General features: G+C 40.1%; 1 protein-coding gene and 1 long non-coding RNA gene across 3 annotated transcripts in view; one reads left to right on the top strand and one right to left on the bottom strand.

Annotated features, from left to right (window-relative positions):
• The window catches only part of LOC131381116 (uncharacterized), a 94,304-nt gene extending 78,131 nt beyond the window's left edge, over window positions 1-16,173 (top strand). Inside the window, exon 5 of the long non-coding RNA XR_009209587.1 lies at window positions 15,800-16,173. This is a non-coding gene — a long non-coding RNA (uncharacterized LOC131381116). The remainder of the gene's footprint in view (window positions 1-15,799) is intronic.
• Window positions 1-20,404, bottom strand: part of RORA (RAR related orphan receptor A) — a 729,290-nt gene that overhangs the window by 69,426 nt on the left and 639,460 nt on the right. The gene's annotated exons all lie outside the window — the stretch shown is intronic.

Here is a 20,404-nt window from a genome sequence, read left to right as displayed (position 1 = left end):
CCAAAGCATATGTGCCGTCCAGCGGTCCAAGTGCCTCCTCTACCTGCCACACTCACACCACCTGCCTAGGGGCACTAAATGTTTGGGTTTGCACCTTTTCTTTTAGAGAGATACCCTCTTATTATTATTATTATTTATTTATTTTTTTCTGAGACTGAGTCTTGGTCTGTTACCCAGGCTGGCGTGCAGTGGTGTGATCTCAGCTCACTGCAACCTCCATCTCCCAGGTTCAAGTGATTCTCCTGCCTCAGCCTCCCAAATAGCTGGGACTACAGGCATGCACCACCACACCCAACTAATTTTTGTATTTTTAGTGGAGACAGGGTTTCACCATGTTGGCCAGGCTGGTCTCGAGCTCTTGGCCTTAAGTGATCCGCCTGCCTTGGCCTCTTAAATTGCAGGGATTACAGGTGTGAGCCACCAGGCCCAGCCGATACACTCTTTTATTGGCAAGAATAATTCTACCATTGCATGAGTTCATACATACTGATTATCTCCAGCTTCTTTTGGTAATGCATTACTTTCCCTTTTTTTCTTTCTCATGCCAATGAAGTTTTCCATTTATTCCTTTCCTTAAAATTGAAGTTATATGGTGTTAAATAAAATGTGTTTGGGTTGAAAATTAAAACAAAGATGTCATATGTAAGGGGCCTTTGATGAACAGAAGGTAGAAAGCATGCTCTGTGGCAGGGTTTCTCAGCCTTGGCACTACTGACATTTTGTGTGAGATAATTCTTTGTTGTGGGGCCTGTCATGGGCACTGTAGAATGTTTAGCAGCATCCCTGGCCTCTACCCACTAGATGCTAATAGCACTCTCGAATTGTATTAATCAAAAAATCTCTCTAGACACTGATAAATGTTCCCTGGGGGTAAAATTGCCCCCAGTTGAGAACCACTGTTTTATGGAGAGAATGGTTTCCAGGAAAATAAGCTCTGGATAGGACAGTGGTGCTCTGCTGGAAAATGGATAGGACAATGCTTATGTCTCCTGCTGTTACCTCTGCCCCTCTGCACCTTTCTGTTCTGCCAGAGACAAGGGTTGCCCCACCCACAGAAAGGTGGAACAGCCAGGCATCCTGAGGGTAGTGATGCCAAAAGAAGCCCAAGGTCCTCTCCTACCTGGGAGAACCTTCAGCACCTCCATGAGGCAGCATGGCAGTGAAGGCTTTCTCTGCTCTCTACTGCTGGTGTAGTTAAGGGAAAGAAGAAAGAAATTTGCATGATCTACTCTCAAGACCCAAACCTCCCTGTTTGCATACCCCGGCCCAGTGTGGTGTCAGAATGCTTCTGAGGAAGGAAGAAGCCTCTTTTCTCTGACAAGGCACTGGGGAAGTCTAGTCTAGATCTCACTGGGGAAAGCAGGACTTGCTGCTGCTAACACCTGGGAGGCAGGAAGCAGGCCAGGCACAGATCCTGGAACACATCAGACCCAAGGTCCAGGACCTCCTGTCCTTCGGCTCGAAGGGCCTGAGAGCTTCTTTCACTGTTCCTGTAATATACATTTATCTTGAATCTAAGCATTGTTGTTGTATTATCAAACTGTCAGGATGGTTTTATATGTTTTCCTCGTACTGGTAAAAAAGATTAGTTGCTTTGTAAGGAAGGAACAGGGAGTTGTTGAATGACAAAGTGAAGTAGGTAAAAGTGGACTGAGTAGTGTTGATATTTTTCATATGGATTTCAGTTTAGATGGTTTTGCACTAAAAAAAAAAAAAAAAAAAAATCTCAAGATTATGGCATTTCCTGGAGTGTAAAATAGGCTGACAATACAATTTACAAAAGGCCTTTTTGTGGTTAGTGTCTTTTCACACCTCTATCTTCTGGCATTTAGAATCTAATCATTTCTTTGTGGTAAGAGGTATTATATATAGAAAATTGGTTGAATTAAATTAATCAACGAAAGTGGCTTGTTCATTTTGCACTCCTTCTCAAAAGAAACCACTGAGGTGGGAGGACCACTTGAACCTAAGAGTTCGAGACTAGCCTAGGCCACATGGAGAGACTCCATCTCTTTAAAAAATTAAAAAAAAAAAAATAGCCACGTGTGGTGTCACATGCCTGTAGCCCCAGCTACTGGCGAGGCTGAGGCAGAAGGATCACTTGAGCCTAGGAGTTCCAGGTTACAGTGAGCTATGATGGCAACACTGCATTCCAGCCTGTGAGACCCTGTCTCTTTAAAAAGAAAAAGAAAAGAAAAAACCCAAAGGATTCATTTTTACAAAATTCAAGTCTTCTGAATGATGCTTAGTAAATATGTAGTAGATGCTCAATACAGGCTAGCTAATGACAACAGTGATTTTGGTCCTCACCATAATCGGGCGGAAGGGTGGTGGTTAAAAGGGGAAACAAGGCAACAGCAAAGAAAAATGACAATTAGTCTCCTCATTCAGTAAATAATGAGTAAATGAAATAGCAGTCACTCCCTTACAGTAACAACAGCTCAAAAGGGTGAATGGCTTGAACAGGGGAGGATGAACAATACACGGGTAAAAGAGGGATGCAGACAAGGAAGGTTTTCAGTAAGTTAAACCTACTGGCGACAAAGAACGTACAGAGAGCAGGGCCAGGCAGCTGAAGCATTCTTTTATTCACAAATCAATGGAAGCTATTCAAGCCAATATGGTTTGATTTAGCAGATATTAACTGCAGCTAAAGTGATGCAAATACGTCAGCAAAAGGAGAGCAAGATAAACATGAGAAACCCACACTCGTTAAAAAGGGAGATGAGAACAGAGACTGACATTTAAAGATCAGATTAAAAGGATAGGAAAAACGAGAGAAAAGTAAGACAATGTGAGCATGAGATCCTTCAACAGAAGGGAGGTGAAGGGGACAGATCCAACAATCCCCCTGCTTATTTGACTCAGAGACAAGAGAGAAGATAGCCAATCACAGGCCGTCAGTAACACAAACACAGCCCGGGCACTTCATAAATATTTCTTGAGTAACTAAACGTGCATGAAAAATGCCTTCCTTTCTGGATGTGAAGATAAACTGAGATTTTATACGGTACCATATTAACAAGTTTTTGTCTTCAGGAGAATGCTTAAAACCATGGACAGTATTATTTTTGTTTGGTGCGGGTGTGTGTGTTTGTTTTTGAGACGAGGTCTTGCTCTGTCACCCAGGCTGGAGGGTAGTGGTATGATCACAGCTCACTGCAGACTTGACTTCCCCAGGCTCAGGTTATCTTCCTACCTCAGTCTCCTGAGTAGCTGGGACTATAATGCGTGCCACCATACACAGTTAATTATTATTATTATTATTTTGCGTTTTTTGTAGAGACAGTGTTTCACCATGTTGCCCATGATGGTCTTGAACTCCTGGGCTCAGGAAATCTGCCCACCTTGGCCTCCCAAAGTGCTGCGATTACAAGCGTGAGCTACCGCACCTGGCCCATGGACAGTTTTAATGATGATTTTAAAACAGCTACTCATTTGGATAAATTTCCATGAGCCTCATCTTGTACCCCTGACACAGGTGCCGTCATAGATTCAATTAGAGGGTCACGGTACAGTAGTTGGAGCACTAGACTGAGAGTCAAGAGACTAAGGTTCCAAAATTGGCTTTGCTGCTAAGTGTGTGATGCTGGGCCAGCCACTTAACCTTTCCAAGTTTCTGTTTTCTCTGGGGTAACAGGAGTGGCTTGGACCAGATAACTCTCAGGCCTCTCTCATGATCCTACATGTGCAATGAAGTACATTACCGTATTAATCAGCTTTTTCGCCCTGTCTGTATCCGATGCCTTGTATGCCCAGTGTTGAATGGCAGATAAAAGTTCTTTTTTTTCTCTCCTCATTTTGCCTGCTAGTGGCTTGTCAACAGTAGTTTCTATAATCAATTCTGGAAATGTTTACCCATCTGTATTATCTGAAGGCTGTTATTTACTGTTCTTGCTATTTTTTTTTCCCGGGGGGTGTAGTAATTTCGATGTGCCTCCCACAGGAGACCACAGCAAACAACAAGGATACATTTTCACAATACTCAGCATGAAGGGACACTGTTTTGTTGATGTCCCTGACACAGTTTGAATTCATCGTAATGGTATATTTGAAGTGGTTTCCTGTGTTTTTTTTTTTTTTGTGTGTGTGTGCCTGTAAAGATTAAATTAAAACTCCAGTGCATATGAGTCCTACTGTGTGCTGTTAGTCTTAACTAGAATTAATTTTTTCTCTTTTCTGTGAAAACACAAATAATTGTGCAGGCCAATTAAACCTTTTGATAGAAATGAATAGCCTAGTTTTTAAAAGAGTTAAAGAGGCCTAAGACATCACTTCCAGCACTTTTTGGTATGATATTATTACATCTGAGCTCTCTGTGGCACTCTTAGATGAAGCATGAACTATGGAAAGATCATGAAGAGGCATGAGGGGTCCCTGATTTTAGTCCCTGCCACTAACTTATCCTGGCATGGTGTTTAATCTCCCAACTACCCGATTACAAAGTTAGCAGATTGGAATAGATGACTGCTAAGGTCTCTTGCAGGTCTAATAGTCTATAAAATGCCCAGCTAGCTATGGGACTGTTGTATTTAGCTATGTCACCTTCTATGATGAAAATTTTCTTCCCTGCTGGGAAGTTATCAAAATTCACTTTTTAGAATGTTATGCCAACACATAAATTGACCTCACTGCATTTCTGTTACCTCATTAAAAAAGTAATAATCCATGAAAAAGTACAAGGTGTGAGGGTGATTTATGTAAACAGAATAATACCTTACCTTAAACATACCAGAACATACTGCAGAGCACATAGGAGTAGCTCATGAATCCCAGCACTCCCAGATGAGGAGAGGGAGCCCTGATATTTAAATTCCATGCATGAGATTCCATAAGTCTATGGAAAAAATACTAGGTATACCCTCATCCATTGCTCACTAGCCATGCTTTGAATTTGGGAGCCTTACAATTACATAGCAAAGTTGAGTAGCTTTAAATGTAGAAAGCAGGTCAGTGAGTGGCTTTAATGTGGATTCATCTGTTGGAGAAGATGTGGTCCTGCATTTCACATGGCCAGCAAAGGGCAAAGAGGGGAGAATCACTCAGAAATGTGTATGTTGGGGTTAAGAACCCCATAAGAAACCTACCAGAAAATGGGCATCATCCCTCATATTTGCAAAGCCTTTCACAACTTTACTAAACACTTGAATGCTCTGGGCATAGTGAACCATAAGAAACAGAGGGGTTATAATCCACAGGGTTTAATAAGTGCATGGCTATTATAGACAACTGGATCATCCTGCTTTTACCATTGGTAGCAAGAAAAAAAAAAGAGTGGCTTTTTAGCAAGAAAAGAAAAAGAGTGGCTTTTACCATTGGTAGCAAGAAAAAAAAAAAAGAGTGGCTTTTTGCTCCCTCCTACCATTTAAAAACAAATCTATACATAATATAGATAACAAAACTATATTTATGAAGAAGCACTTATTGATGGGCCAACCACCTGAAATGTATTACCTCATTTAACAACCTCAAAATAATCCAATGTGGTTGATGCTGTTTTCATCCTCGGTAGGAGATGAGAGCTGAGTGAGTTAAGCCACTGGTTCTGTGGCAAGGAAGTCAGATCACCACTATTCTGGATCAATTTGTCAAGTTTCAAGTGTTTACCTTGAATACAAAAACAACCTGAGAGGCAGCTGGCAACGAATACTTCTTCACAGTTTGGGCATGAGTCCTGACTAACGTGTACTAAATTACCAAGCATATCTTTAAATAAACGTGTACCACAGCAACTCTAATTCAAACAACAATCTTTAATGTAATAATTACACTGGCTGTGACACGAGCTCAGCCGAGAGTGTATTTTTATTTTAACAAGCCTGAGTTAAGTACATGAGTGTGGGCTGAGCTTTTTGCTCGATAGTCAATACTTGAAAGCTGGCTCCAACCTTTAATTTAAGCATTCGCTTGTAGCACCAACAGGGCTGCAGGGTTTCTGGTATCAAAGACACAATCCTCCGTCCTTTCATGGCCCTACTTCTGTAAGCAGCATGATTGAACTGCGGCACCACAGAAACTTGTTTTCCCTCCTTCTGGCAGCGTTAAGCCAAAACACTACTGCCCCATTCATCTTAGCGACATCATAATGAAGTCCCTGAATGAATTTATATCAAGCAAAGTGCAGAAATCCATTGAAGACTTGTGGCGGATGCCTTTCATACATCTCTCAACACCATACAAGAGGCAGAGCGGCCGCACAGAAACCCAAATCATACCACAGAAGAGACCTTTGCCGCATCCAAAAAGCTTTTTTATCCCTTGAAATAATTAAGGGAAAGGAAGATACTGAGAATATCTGATTGTTTCTCGTGTTTCTTCATGTGCCTTAAAAATATCTGGCAGCCTCCCTCCGTGGCCTCCCGGCATCTTCAGTAGAAAGAACAACTCCCGTAGAATGAGGGTGAGAGCCTGTCATAGTTCAGACCCCACCGGTCTCCTCTACATGCCTTGTCTCCTGCAGTCCCCGACTTGCCTTGCTCACTGTCTAGCTTTCAAGGATTTTCACAAACTACCATTTGTTGGCAATAACCTTCCTTTGCTTCAAAGCTCAGCTAAGCCTTCACTTCTTCCAAAAAGCTGTTCGTAACCCCTCGGTCTGATTTGTGCTCCTCCTCTGTGCTCCTATTACCTCCTGCATTCCTCTACTCTGGCATTTACACTATGTCATGATTTTGTTTCCACCTTGGGCCCTCCCTGGCCTGTGAGCTCCTTGAAGGCAGGGACCACTTCTTTTCATCTTTCTGGTTCCAGCACTTTTTATAGTGCCTGGCACACATCAGATGCTCAATCCATTTCTATGTGTATTTTGTCTACTTCCATTCTACTGCAGTGTTCAGAAAAAGCCCCTAACCTCAATTTGCATGACCTAATCTCGGAATCTGGAACAATGTGTGTTTCTGAGACTCCGGTGGTGCTGGGGCTGTTGGGTCAGAACAAAGCAGGGTTAGCCCAGCCCTGCGAGTCTGGCAGACTCAGCCCCCATTTGGAGCTATGTGCTAGCCCTGTGATCCTAGACAGGTTGCTCTGCGTCTCTGAGTCTCCGCTTCCTCCTCTGTAAAAAGGAGGATGAAAGGCTAATGTAAGTATTAAATGTGGTAATCCATTTCACGGTGCTTGGCACACAGGAAGCGCTTTATAAATGATAGGCTTAGAACATACATTACTGGTTACAAATAGCAGGGCTTGGATGATGCAGAATTAGAAGCCTCTTATGTCATATGATGAGAAATTTCATGCAAGTTCTCCTCCATCAGCCCCCATCTCACCAGGCCACATAACTCATATGCTTGGGCACTGGCAAAGGCCCCTGTTAAAATGCAATGTGTACCAGCTAAGGCTGGATGAACTCATTACCCTAACTTCAAACTTGGAATACGTGATGTGTACCATTTACCACGTGTACAAGAGGATGAGAGGATGGGGATGTTAATAACAACACTTCTTCAGTGCCTGCCATATGCTAAGTGCTTGTCACATGTGAGACATTGCATTAAGTACCTTCCATGTGTTACTTCCTTCTTTCCAAAAATCCCTATGACGTAGATATTATTATCATCTTTATTTGATAGATGATAAAACTGAAGTTTAGTGAGGTTACATGACTTGCCCAAGATCCATCAGCTAACACGTGGCATTTCTGGGACTTAAGCCTTATATTTGGAAAAATTTCCAGATCCATGCTTGCTCTTATGCCTGTGCCAACTTTCTGAGAGTCTTTCTTATTTCTGTATCTTGTGTCACCCGGAAGAGCCAGGAGAGAATGGGACACAAGATCAAAATACTGAGTCAGGGGCAGGAGAAGAGGAGGAGGTCTGAAGATTGTACTACTCGATTTTTTATGTGGTGATTAGGCAACTCTGCCCTCAGCTAAACCAGAAGGCCACCGAGAGCCCTAAGAGAGGAGATGATAAAGTTTGAAAACATAACTCCGTTTGTCTAATGCCAGCCTTAACCTAGGGCCAGAACCTTCAGCAAAGAGCTAGAATGTACACAGACAGCATTAACTCTTAGAAGACCTTCCTATTCCTATAGCAACGCCACCACATTTTCTGATTCACTTTTTCCTTCTCACTTGACTAGCAGGTCATTCAAAAGCCAATGGCTATAAAGCAAGAAAACAATCCTGTGAAGGTTGATACTTGGCCTTCATGATACAGAGTTACGGCTTTGTACATGTACTTGAAGTATAAATGCCTTCGGTTTCTCTACTGTAAGGTCGTAGGTCCAGTTTACCTTTGTGAAGTGGCAGTACAAAGGAACGGAGAATAAACAAAATGTTTGGTAAATGACAGAGTGAAAAATTCCAAAGTCGAGTCTAGAGAATATTTTCAGTACTGAGAGTATATTATTTACAAAAAAAAATTCTAGAATCCTCCTGCCCTTTGGTAAGCTTTTTATTGAAGTGCAACATGCAAACAGAAACAGACACAAATAATAAATGTAAGCTCTAAGAATTTTCACAGGCAATACTCCCAGATCAAGAAAAAAAAATGTCCCTTTGGTTTTTTAAAATAGTTTTCCACGCCTGGGTCAAAATCACCGAATAATGCAAAACTTAGCTTATAAAATTTATTGTTTAAAGTTCAGTTAGCCAGAAAATGCTAAAAATTTAATGAAATACAGTGCCTAAACATGAGCCATTTTACTTCAAAGAGAATAATTATTTTACACTTGTATTTCCCAAATTGGAAAGTTAGAAGTTTTGTTTTCTTTTTAACCATGAATGGGCATGTAGTTATTTCTCTCACCCTTTAAACAGCCAGGGTTTCCTCAGCTGCACCTTCCCAACACCCGCTCCAAGAATAGAGGGTGGCTTGCCTTGCTTTCCTTCCTCTTCACTCCCATCCTTCCCCCACATCACCACTGTGAGTTGTTCTGAAACGGGGCCATCTCATTCTCCTCAGCCCTCCTAATTTTGGGCAGATCCACGGAAGACAGGAGGTGCTTTTTCTCATGGGCAGGGTGGCTGCGGGCCATTGCACAACCTCTGTTTATACAGTGAGTATGCTTCAGCCTATCCCTTTAACTGGCTAATAAAACTATGCTGGGAGCAATGTATCCCAATATTCTGAGACTGATTTGGCTCTGGGGGCACCAACTTCTCTCTTAGTTATAAGAGTCAGAAGCAAGACCCTGGAAATGCAGAATGTGCCAAAACACATTTGCTCCCCCTCAATTGACAGCCTTTTCATAGGAAACCAAATGGAATGCAAGACCTGCATGCCCCCTATTTGATAATAACAAAGAGGCAGATGGCCCAGCCACAAAGGGCAATGTGAATGTCTATATGTTAGATGCCAACAAAGTGATTATAAAATTAAGGACAAGTATTTGGGCATTGCTTTCTAACTGCATGTTATTTTTCACAAGAAATTTCAGGGAAGGTTGGGCTTTCACATATTTAATTAGTATAATGGAACTGATTCTGCCAAGTGTATCTGTTAGTCGAGGGCTTAGCCTCCTTGTCACACTCAGGTGCTGACAGCTATCTGGGCAGAACTCTTACCCCTTGGAGAAGGTCTGAGGGGGAGTGAATGGTGTATGTATTAAGGTGCCCGTCACTTGCATGGTGGCAGGGCCTGCAAGGGCTTTCCATCTCTACACACAGTAATAAAATTCTCCAAGGTGCCTACATTCATGACAAAAGTTTCACATCTTTCAGGAGCTGGGATAGCTCTGGAAGCGGTACTAATTGTATAAAAGCTTTTTCCTCCACACCAGCCCAAACCAAAAAGAAAAACAGCCATCATTTACTAGTACTATTTTTGCTAATATAGGTTGCAGATGATTAAAGATAAACTGTAAAGCCTCTGTAAACCACAAATTTTATGCCCAGATCTTTGCTATATTAATAAAAAAACAACAAAATCTCTGAAAATAGAATATCAGCAAAGATTCTGTTCTTCCACTGTTATGAAAGATGAAGACATTATAAAGAAAACGAGGATTAGAAAATTTGCTCTTGAATTCACGTTTGAAAGTGCTTTGTTTAATATAATTTATGGCTCATCTGATTAATCTGTCTGAATTTAAAGCCCCTTCTATTGTTACCCTGTGCTTTGTCATACAATTTTCAGACTCTGTCTCCTACAGTAAATTGTAGAACAAGAGCTTTCAAACTTTTTGGTCTCTGTATACTTTTATGCTTCTAAAAACTGCAGAGAGGCCCAGTGTGGTGGCTCACGCCTGTAATCCCAGTACTTTGGGAGGCTGAGACAGGTGGATCACCTGAGGTCAGGAGTTCGAGACCAGCCTGGCCAACATGGTGAAACCCTGCTTCTACTAAAAATACAAAAATTAGCTGGGTGTGGTGGTGCATGTCTGTAATGTCAGTTACTCAGGAGGCTGAGGCAGGAGAATCGCTTGAACCTGGGAGGTGGAGGTTGCAGCAAGCCGAGATCGCGCCATTGCACTCCAGCCTGGGTGACAGAGTGAGACTCTGTTTCCGAAAAAAAAAAAAAAAAAAGAGCTGCAAACTGCTTTTGTTTTCGTTTTCGTAGGTTATACATCAGTCATGACCATATTAGAAGTTAAAACTGGGAACATTTACACCATTTACTTATAATTCAACTTAAAATAATAGTAATAAACATATTACATATTAACATATAAAAATAAGTATATTTTATAAGACAAAAAGTTAGCATGAAGAATATCATTATTTTACATTTTTGCAAATCTTTTTATATCTGGCTATTAAAAGAAGACAAGTAGATTTTCATAGCTGCTTCTGCATTCAATCTGTTGTGTTATGCTCTTATGGTTGATGTATGTGAAGAAAATCTGGCCTCACAAAGATATGTAGCTAGAAAAAGGAGAGGTATTATAATAGCCTTTTCAGATAATTTTGGATATTCTTCTGTGGTACTACACTAAAACTCAACAAGTGGTAGTTTCTTAAGGATTAGTTAGAATATGGAACCTGAAGCCACATCACTGACTTTTTGTACTTTGTTAAATTAAAATACACCGGTATATTTTGCACTTTGAGTGGATCATTTACCTACACATATTTGTATAATATCATCCATGGGTCACTTGGAAACTACTGGTTCACTGGGCTTTGTATATCTTCCAGATTTTGACACATCGCTTTATTAGATGTGGTTATATCAAGGAATTATGTTGATTAATATCACTACCCATATCATCAGAAAAGTTGTTAAGTATTGGAAAGCTGTCAGATTCATGGGGTTGGATACAAGTTTTCCAAAATTCAGATTTTTGCCTGAATGGGCAGTAAATACTGTGAAATGTTTTTCAGGAGTTAACAGACTCAAAGTTCATTTTTGAGAAAATAGATGAAACATATCCACATCTGAATAATTATAGTCTGTTATTCTATTAAGTAAAGTGGCCTTCCATTCAAAAAACAGCTAGTTCAGCTCTTAACTCAAACAATGACACAAGTACTTTTACCCGGAGACAGACATGGTACTTAGTAGTATAAAGCAGACGTGCTTTATGCAAACTTCCAATTTTGTCATAAAGAACATTAAAAAGGTGTGGACTCAAGGGTCAAAATTTAATAAAGTTAATAAATTTTTCTGCTTCATCAAGGACATTCTTAAATGAAACTTTTTTTTTTTTGAGATGGAGTCTCGCTCTGTCGCCCAGGCTGGAGTGCAGTGGCACAATCTCGGCTCACTGCAAGCTCCACCTCCCAGGTTCACGCCATTCTCCTGCCTCAGCCTCTCAAGTAGCTGGGACTACAGGCGCCCGTGACCACACCCGGCTAATTTTTTGTATTTTCAGTAGAGATGGGGTTTCACCATGTTAGTCAGGATGGTCTCGATCTCCTGACCTTGTGCTCGATCCACCTGCCTCGGCCTCCCAAAGTGCTGGGATTACAGGCGTGAGCCACCGCGCCCAGCTTTTTTTTTTTTTTTTTTTTAACAGCAACTGCACAGTAATGAAGAATACCATGACTGCTGGTACAGCTTGGCATTACTGTCCTGCTTCCTGCTAAGGTGCCGGCAGTTTTACCCACCAATGCTTTGCACCATTAATACAAATGGTCACCGTAGTAAAAAGGGGAAACAATGCCTCAGTATTGTTATGGAACTGGTTTTTATCTCTTGGAGCCTCTGAGAGGGCCTTGGGGCCCCACAGGGGGTCCCTGGATCACACATTGAAGACCACTACTATAGAGGATAGTATCTATAAATCCAAACAGTCTCTAATCTGCTAAATGCTTATGTCCTTGTGGGGTTCACGTAAAGAAGATTTAAAAGGTTTATTTCTGTCTCCACTCTCCTGCCCTTCCTGCTTAACAAAAAATTCCATTGTGGTAGTTCAACATAAATTGTGTGTATAGAACAAAGAAATTACAGTACTCTTGATTTCATCAGCATTTTCTCCTAACAAAGAAAGCTAGCTATTCTAACATGCTATTGAGAAAACTATTGAACTACCATGAGTTATAGGAAATATGACATGCTCAGTCCCCCCTCCATCTCACCTAAGTCCCAACTCTCTCCCAAACCTTTCACCTTGGGGGTATTTTGGATGAGCTCTTAGTAGTGTCCTCAGAAATAATTGGTTGTCCTAATTCAGCCCCATGCAAATTAATGCTCCCCTAAAGAGGCCTTATGATAATTTTCAACCCTTGATGTCTACATAATCCCCTATAGTTCTTTAACTTCTTGCTTTCTAACTTCTGTTTACCGATGCACTACTTTTGTCAGCTCAGTATAGCATCAATTAGTAACACAGTTGTGTTTATTAGGTCTCCCTAGAGCCTTGAGAAAGCTGCTTTGTATTTATTAATGACTACACACAGCACTACTATTTTTCAATAACATTTAAAAATGAGTAAATTACTGAAGATGAACTGTAAAAGAACTTTAAATTTCAAAGGCAAGCAAAAAAAGCACATTATTTAAAACCACTCATAATACTTGCATGGTTAATTTTATTTTCAATGTAATATCAAGAGAGAGGGAAGAAAGTCAAACCCAGACTCTTCTTCCTGTTCTACTTTTGGCATTTTGGAGTACACATGATTTGAGCTGGAGAACTGAAGCATAGATCTGGTGATTAATTAAGAGCTGGTTTAACAGGTCTAAATTTCATTATCACACACACCTGTTAAGTAATGCACACCTGATTCAGCAGAAATCCACCCACAAGGTTAATCTCAAAAAATTAAGCAATCAACAGGAAAGAAAAAAGAGGCATACTGCACTAACTTAGGTCCAGTTTTATGTTCTCAAGCATAATTCCAATCCACCAATTTGAAATGTATCCACTTTGTTTTCTCTTATTTTGTGAATAATTCCCTGTACTATATTAGGTGAAGTTAGAGTTGCCCACACTGGTATAGAATTCACCACTCAAGGAAACCAGAGAGACCATTCACTCCTGTGATGAATCTTTCTGAACCAAACTTAAAGTGATGGGAGCAATTATGGCGTTCATTTGCCCTGCCTTTATATTCCTGGTCATTTATGAAATGAAGACGCTGATCTGCAAAAATCACTATGCATTCATGAAAGGAGCTCTGGGAGCTCCCCCTGAGGATCTGGCTATGAGGCAGAAACATACCTCAGTGCACTTCCTTTGTCTTGTGCTCCCTCTTTGATGTGCAAGTCACTGGTGGAGTAAGCTGTGATCACTTTGATGTTGAACTTCTAGACTTTATTGTTACTAGCATGCCTACAAGGAGAGCTGTCAGTCATTTCTTACATCTGAACAACCATGTTTCTTTACAGCACCTCTTTTACAAGCATCAATCCTTAAATACATGTTTTCACATTCCTGCTGATTACCACACTATCTTTGTTGGGGGAGGGCTGTGCTCAAATATAACTACAGCACCCACATTTTCTGTAAACACCCTGAGGCATCATCAGATGGCTGGTAACCAACCGTCTTCAACAAGAGAAGCCCGAGTGCAAAACATATTTCTAGCAAACGAAAACATTCTGAAAACGCTTGATCCATCTTAACAGTCGAAATGAGTAGTTTAGCCAATATTTCCCCTAAGCAGCCACTGAAATTGCATAGAAACTTCCAAGCCACTTCAAAAGGGATTCTGAACGCAACAGCAGCAGGGGGCTTAGAAAGACTGCCAAAACTCTGAGACATCTTAACTCATCTTAAACAACTTTGTTTCTCTGCAATGGTGGAAACAAAAGGCTTCTGTTTTACAAGATTTTGCTTGTGGTGGAAACATAGCTTTTGAAATGGATTTCTATCAAATCAATTGTTTTGTTAAACAATATCATTTTCAAAAGTTGCTTGCTATTATGGATGCAACTTAAGTTAGAGGAGGATGATTTTTCATAATCTTGTGTCTAGGGCAAACGTGGCTGTGAATGCAATGTATGTACAATTTCTTAGATATATACAAAATAGGCAGTATGCAAATCTTTAAAGATCCCTGTTGAAAAAGATATGGTTCTAATTTCATTTACCAGCTCCCATCAGATTTTCTTTTCAAACTCCTTTATCGCTTCTGAAACTGCTGAATATTATCAAACCCCACTGGGAAATTCCACACAAGGAAATAAACTTAAGGTGCTTACATCACACCATGCTGGTTTATAATGAACTGCTGTCTTTTTGAATAAATGTTTCAATGAAATCCAAGTTCTTAAAGATGCCAGGTCTCAAATTAGGAAGTTAAATGATATTTTTTCATGCTGGAGCTTAGTTCTGTTTTTCTTTTTTATAAAATAAGATGGCATCACAAGAGATACATTGTTTCTGCTTGCTAATAAACTGCAGACGATACATTGGGAGAGACTCAATTTCTTTGGGTTCCTGGCCTGGAATATTTGGTAAAGAATAAAATTACTATGGTATGCAATGGTTAAGGCTATTCCATGGTTTCCATTTTTAAACAACTGCCCCCGCCCCTTGGTTTTAAATCAACCATCAAAAACAGAAAAAGCTTTGGGCTATAATTTGATAAATAAGGTATGACTGTAATTTACTAGAACTAAGTCTGGGCATATTCATTATTAATATTAATGAAAACTTGCTTGTTCTTAAATTTATTTAAATAGCATAAAGTAATTACCTCTTTCTACCTTAAATTTTCACTTCCAAAAGGAACTGATTAGCTGATGGAAGAACGTATAGCAATTAAGGGTAGAGACAGGGAATAAGGAAAGTAGGAGGTATTTGTTTGCCTCTCCCAAGTCTCAAACAAGAAACTAGACCATGTTTCTGTTTTAACAGAAACACTTTCATAGAACGGTAGAGATGGAAAAGATCTTGGTGGCTACCAAGTCCAACCCTTTAACTTTAAAAACAGGGAAAGTGAACAACTGAGGTTTAACCTGACAATTATTGCATCGCAGATCTGGGACAATAACCCATATCTTCATCTTCCCCCACCCTATGTAGGGGGGTTTCCACTACTCAACATTGTTTCGCTACACTGCGGACAGGGTGACTCATGTACAAAGTGAGGGTGTTGGGCTTCAGAGGTTTCTCAACCAGAATTATCTGAGTATCTTTAAAAATGTAGCAATACTTGAGCTCCACACCTTGGGACCAATAAAATCAGAAATCTGTAAGAGCACAGCCTAGGCTTATATATCTTTTAAAAACTCTCCAGGTAGATTAATATGCAGACCAGGTTGGGAGCAGATGACCTATGAGGTCTATTACAAAATGTTCACCATCAGTTGGGAAAATTTTTTGATTCAGTTCCCTGATGTTGACCCATGAGGCCATAAGCATTTCTAAACCATTATACTGTTTTTACATTGGCCTAGCTGTTGTCATTACCTACATTTATCTAGTTCATTGATATGTTTACTTAAGTATTACCTACCTCTCCCACCAGAACGTACACTCACAGAGACCAGAGACTGACATGATCACTGCTGTCCCTTCGGCCGCCAGCATCACATCTGCCACAATAATGAGATACTACGCCACCATTTTCAAAAGAAAAAGGGGGCTGGTGTCGCAGTGTGGAAGCGGGCAGGTGGTCCTTCTCCACACCAGCCAGAGGAAGTCTACTTTGATCTATCCTACCAGACTAGAATCTAAGCTGCACGAAGGCAGCATTTGGTCTCCCCTGTTTGGATGTCACCTCCAGAGCCTGGACACTCGCAGATACACACCAGATGCTCAGTGCCTGAGAAAGGCCATGTGCTAAACAGGAAGCACTGATCAGCTTCCAGGGCACTGAAACCTTTACTTTGTGGCTAAATAAAGCAACCTTGAAAAGACATCACTGTTTCCACTGAGTTGGCCTTGACTTCTGCAGTAAGACTCCTAGCCTGCTCCTGCTAAGTGGTCACAGTATTGGCAAGACCCAGTCCAGGCACACACTGAAGGCTAAAATGCACTGTGTCTATGTCACATGCAGAGGCTGGGGCTTCTGGACAAGGCTTTATGCCAAAAAGGAGTATAGTATTTGAAAAGTCTCACAGCAGCCTCCAGCACCAAAACAGCCTCAGGGTTCTCTCCTGTTTGGGCCACTTGGGGTAAGAGATTTGAGGGAACAGTCTGCCCACTTTCTTCAGTATGCTGGTTGATAGCGTGGCCAAAGTTAACAGAAAAATATTTCAGGTGTGTTAATAACAATGCCAGAAATTGCTCACATCTGGCACCTCTTCCATGCTGAAGGGAGTGAACTAAAGAGAAGTGAATGGTTACCTTAATATAATTTACCTTTCTGAGATTCCCTTTCCTCATGAGTAAGAGGAAAGGGTTAGCCCCGAGCAGTGGTTCCCAAACCCGTCTTATCCTCACGAGAGGATCTTTTACAAAAGAAGATTCCTTGGCCTCCCCCTAGGCTTTTGGAAGCAGGATCTGTGCAGGTGTTGCTGGAGAACGGCATTCATTTTTTAAATGCTTCCCAGATGACTGTGAAGATCAATGACATTTGGGAACCACCAAAGGACTGGAGGACTCTGCGGTCCACCCGGCTCTGACAGGCTAGAACAGAGCTTCACAAAGTGAGGCCTAAGGATCAGCTGCATCAGAAACATCTGGGATGCCGTGTAAATACAAACCTTTGTAGGCCTCACCCCAGACTGACAGAATCAAACTCTGTGTGAGACCCAGGGATCTGCCTTCTTAAGACTCTCTGGAGTATGGGTTGTACTCTACAGTTTCAGAACCACTGTTTCAGGCAGGATTTTAGAACTTATGGCTTATGTGGAAGCAAATCATGTTCATCCGTAAGTATAGGGTTTGACTTTATCCAGTTACATTAACATTTCACTGCATTGTTTGGCATGTCACAAAAATCTCCTTTGTTTTAAATGGCATGTAGCTTATAGCAAATGCAAATGTGTAAGTCCAACAGTCATAAAGCAGCCTTCTCTGACTAAGTGTGGCTGCCAACTTCTCAGTGCATTTTTTAAACGCTGATTCATGGCTTAAGACACTTGATTGGGAGGAAGGTGTCTCAGCTCCTATTATAAAAGCACAAAGGTGGTACCTGAATTACCTAGCACACAATAGGCACTTAAGTATTTGCTGAAACAAATTTATTTACTTATTTTCACCCAGTGTTCTACAGAAGATTTGAAGTGAGATAAACAAATAAAAAGAAGGAGAAAAAAACCTTTCCAACAACTGAAAAATGAAAATAACATTCTGTGAAAAAGAGAATACTTCTCATGTGGTGAAAGAATCACACTTCTGGGTGGCGCAGTTTGTAAAACGGTTGGCTTCCATAACTGATCTGAAACTTAACCACAAGTCTTCACTTCTGAACCACTACCTTATTTCTATGATAGAAAGGTTTAAACAGCAGGTTTTCCTTGCTTTTTATTTTTTCTTCTTTTTCATGAAATGCTGCAATTTCATCTTTCTAATAGGAACACATAAGCACTGTTATCCTTTACAAGCCTGATGATTATTTGTCATTATTATTACCCTGGTTATTCTAGCTCAGATCAGCTTTGACTTCTTCAGCAATGCAAAATTCATATAAATGTGCATTCTTATACCTCTGTGTAGCACCAGGAATAAATAACATTTAAGCAAATAGGAAGATCTATATTCATTCCTCAGATTCCAACACAGAAATCAGATTGTTTTGCCATTGTTTCACACTTGTTGTAACACCAAAATCCAAATCCACAATCCACTTGTATTATCTATTTATCCTAAAAATTAATGCAAATGAATGCTTGTCGCTACCTCATGCAGAGTTTCTGACATATCCTCTACCTTATTTTTTAGGCAAACTGTATATACTTAAGTGAACCACATGATCTAACCATAAATCTTCAGAAACCAAGGGGTTAATAGTTTCTCATCCATGTTTAAAATTGTTTTATTACCCCCCAAGAGCTACTGTAGTTTACTTTGTTTCTAAATGTTTATCATTTTTGAAAAAGAAAAGCTCTAGATTTAAAAAGGGGAAATGCTGAATTTAGCTCATCAAATGACAACCTCTTTTTAAAAAAATATTCAAGGGTTGGGAAATAGAATGGAGTTTGAAACTTAAAAAAATACAAGGATTACTAAAAATGTCATAACAATTGTTTACTCACAAACCAAATTTCACTTAAATTTAATATTGGGCCAAATAGCAAATAAATCAGCTTTAAGTTAAAAATTTTTTTTCCTTTACTTCCTGCCAAGCAAACTTTTAAAATTCAGTATCTCTTCCAGTTACATTTCTGATAACCATGAAAAACAACGAGTTAAACTTTTGAATCTGGTGTAGAATGTCTCATTCCAATTAAGAAAATAACTACAACCTTTGACCTTCCCACTAGCCTGATGGGAAATTCACTGGCACCATTATGGGTTTAGCCTTCCATGGGCAAGTAACCACTAGAGGGCAGCCTTATCTCATATCTGACATGCAGCAGAAAAATACCTCAAATGCTTCTAATGTTCCTTTAATTATTTTTGTAGTATCTTTGACTTTCCTGGATACTTAATAATCAACTTCAAATGGAACTAAAAGTGTTCCTAAACAGTTCAAAAGTCCACTTTCACAAACAATGATATCACAAAAACTGGTGGTGAGAAGTGCTAGAGATACAGCTAGCTGATGTTACCTTTAAAATTTTAAAACAAAAGTTTTTCATCTTTAAGTCATGGCTGCCTCCTTACTATGTGCTGGGTTAAGTGCCAAGTCAATTATATCACAACTGGCACTTGGGGTCCATTTTTGGCATCAAAATTTCAAGTGGTTCTAGGCAAACTGAAGTGTGTTTGAGAAAGAAACTGACCAAGGAAGGCAGAACCACACTTACAGCAAAAAGGACTGGAGAGGGACAGCAGAGATTACGTATTAGAGGGGTGTGTGTGTGTGTGTGTGTGTGTGTGTGTGTGTGCGCGCGCGCGCGTGCGTGTGTGTATGTTACACTACTAGTCTTCAAATGACTGACAGTCTTTCATTTGAAAGATGTATTAAATGTGTTCTGCACAGCCCCAAATGAAAGGATCAGAATTAAGGGATTAAAAGTACAAAGGAGAGAGTTATGCTTGATATAAGAAGGCTTTTCTAATTCAAGATGGAATAACCTACCTTTAAAGATAGTGAGTTCCCCATCGGTTGGAGGTGTTCAAGCATAACCAGATAACTAGTTGGCAGAAATATTGTGGGCAGGGTCCAAATCCCAGTGGGACATTCATCTGAGTGACTTTAAAGGTTTTGTCTGAGACTGAAATAATCCGTATTTGCTTGCAGACAAACACACCTTAATCCAGCAGTCATTAAGGCCATTCCCCACTAAGTGAGAAATGAGCTTTTTCAGATCTACTTGTAAACTTTTAGACTTCACGTGAGTTTCTAAAAGACAAACGATTTCTCAAGAATAGATCTATAATCATGCCCCTAAGCTGTCATGAAAACAAACAGGACAGCACTCACAAGCACGAGAATTCGTAAGCTTTATACTACACAAAGTCATATTAAAATTAGAAGACGCATTTGTGAATGTTCCCTTTGCCTAAGGATAAGTGGAACATATAGATATATCTCTCAATTCTATCATAATGGCGATTGGTTATACAGGTTAGCTGTACTTCATGGTATTCTGTATTCTTGAGGAAATTAATGCTTACATTTCACTCATATCCTCTTACAACAAGCAGACTTAATGAAAATCATGGATGAAGAGAGCTAATGATAAGCAAATAAGAATAACCCCATTTGTACCAAATTGATTTTATTAAATAGTAATTTAAAGATATTAGGCTCAGCAAAGCATTACATAATTGGATCTATTTTTTTCCCATATAAATGCCAGAGTTATAATTTCCACTAACTAGAGACAAAGTTATATCCAGGACGTTTTTCACAGCTTCCTCCAGGGGAGGCATGAAGATAGAAATTAGGAGTTGTAGTTCTTGTTTCACCATGTTATCAGATAGAAAAGCTAGGCTATAACGCAACCTCTGTGGGCCTCAGTTTCTTCAGCTAAAAAATATGGGACTATCAGTGACTCTCTATGGAGGATTAAATGAT

The sequence above is a fragment of the Hylobates moloch genome, unplaced genomic scaffold (assembly GCF_009828535.3).
Source record: "Hylobates moloch isolate HMO894 unplaced genomic scaffold, HMol_V3 SCAFFOLD_14, whole genome shotgun sequence".
NCBI classification, from domain to species: Eukaryota; Metazoa; Chordata; class Mammalia; order Primates; family Hylobatidae; genus Hylobates; species Hylobates moloch.
This window is presented reverse-complemented; position numbering and strand designations above follow the sequence as displayed.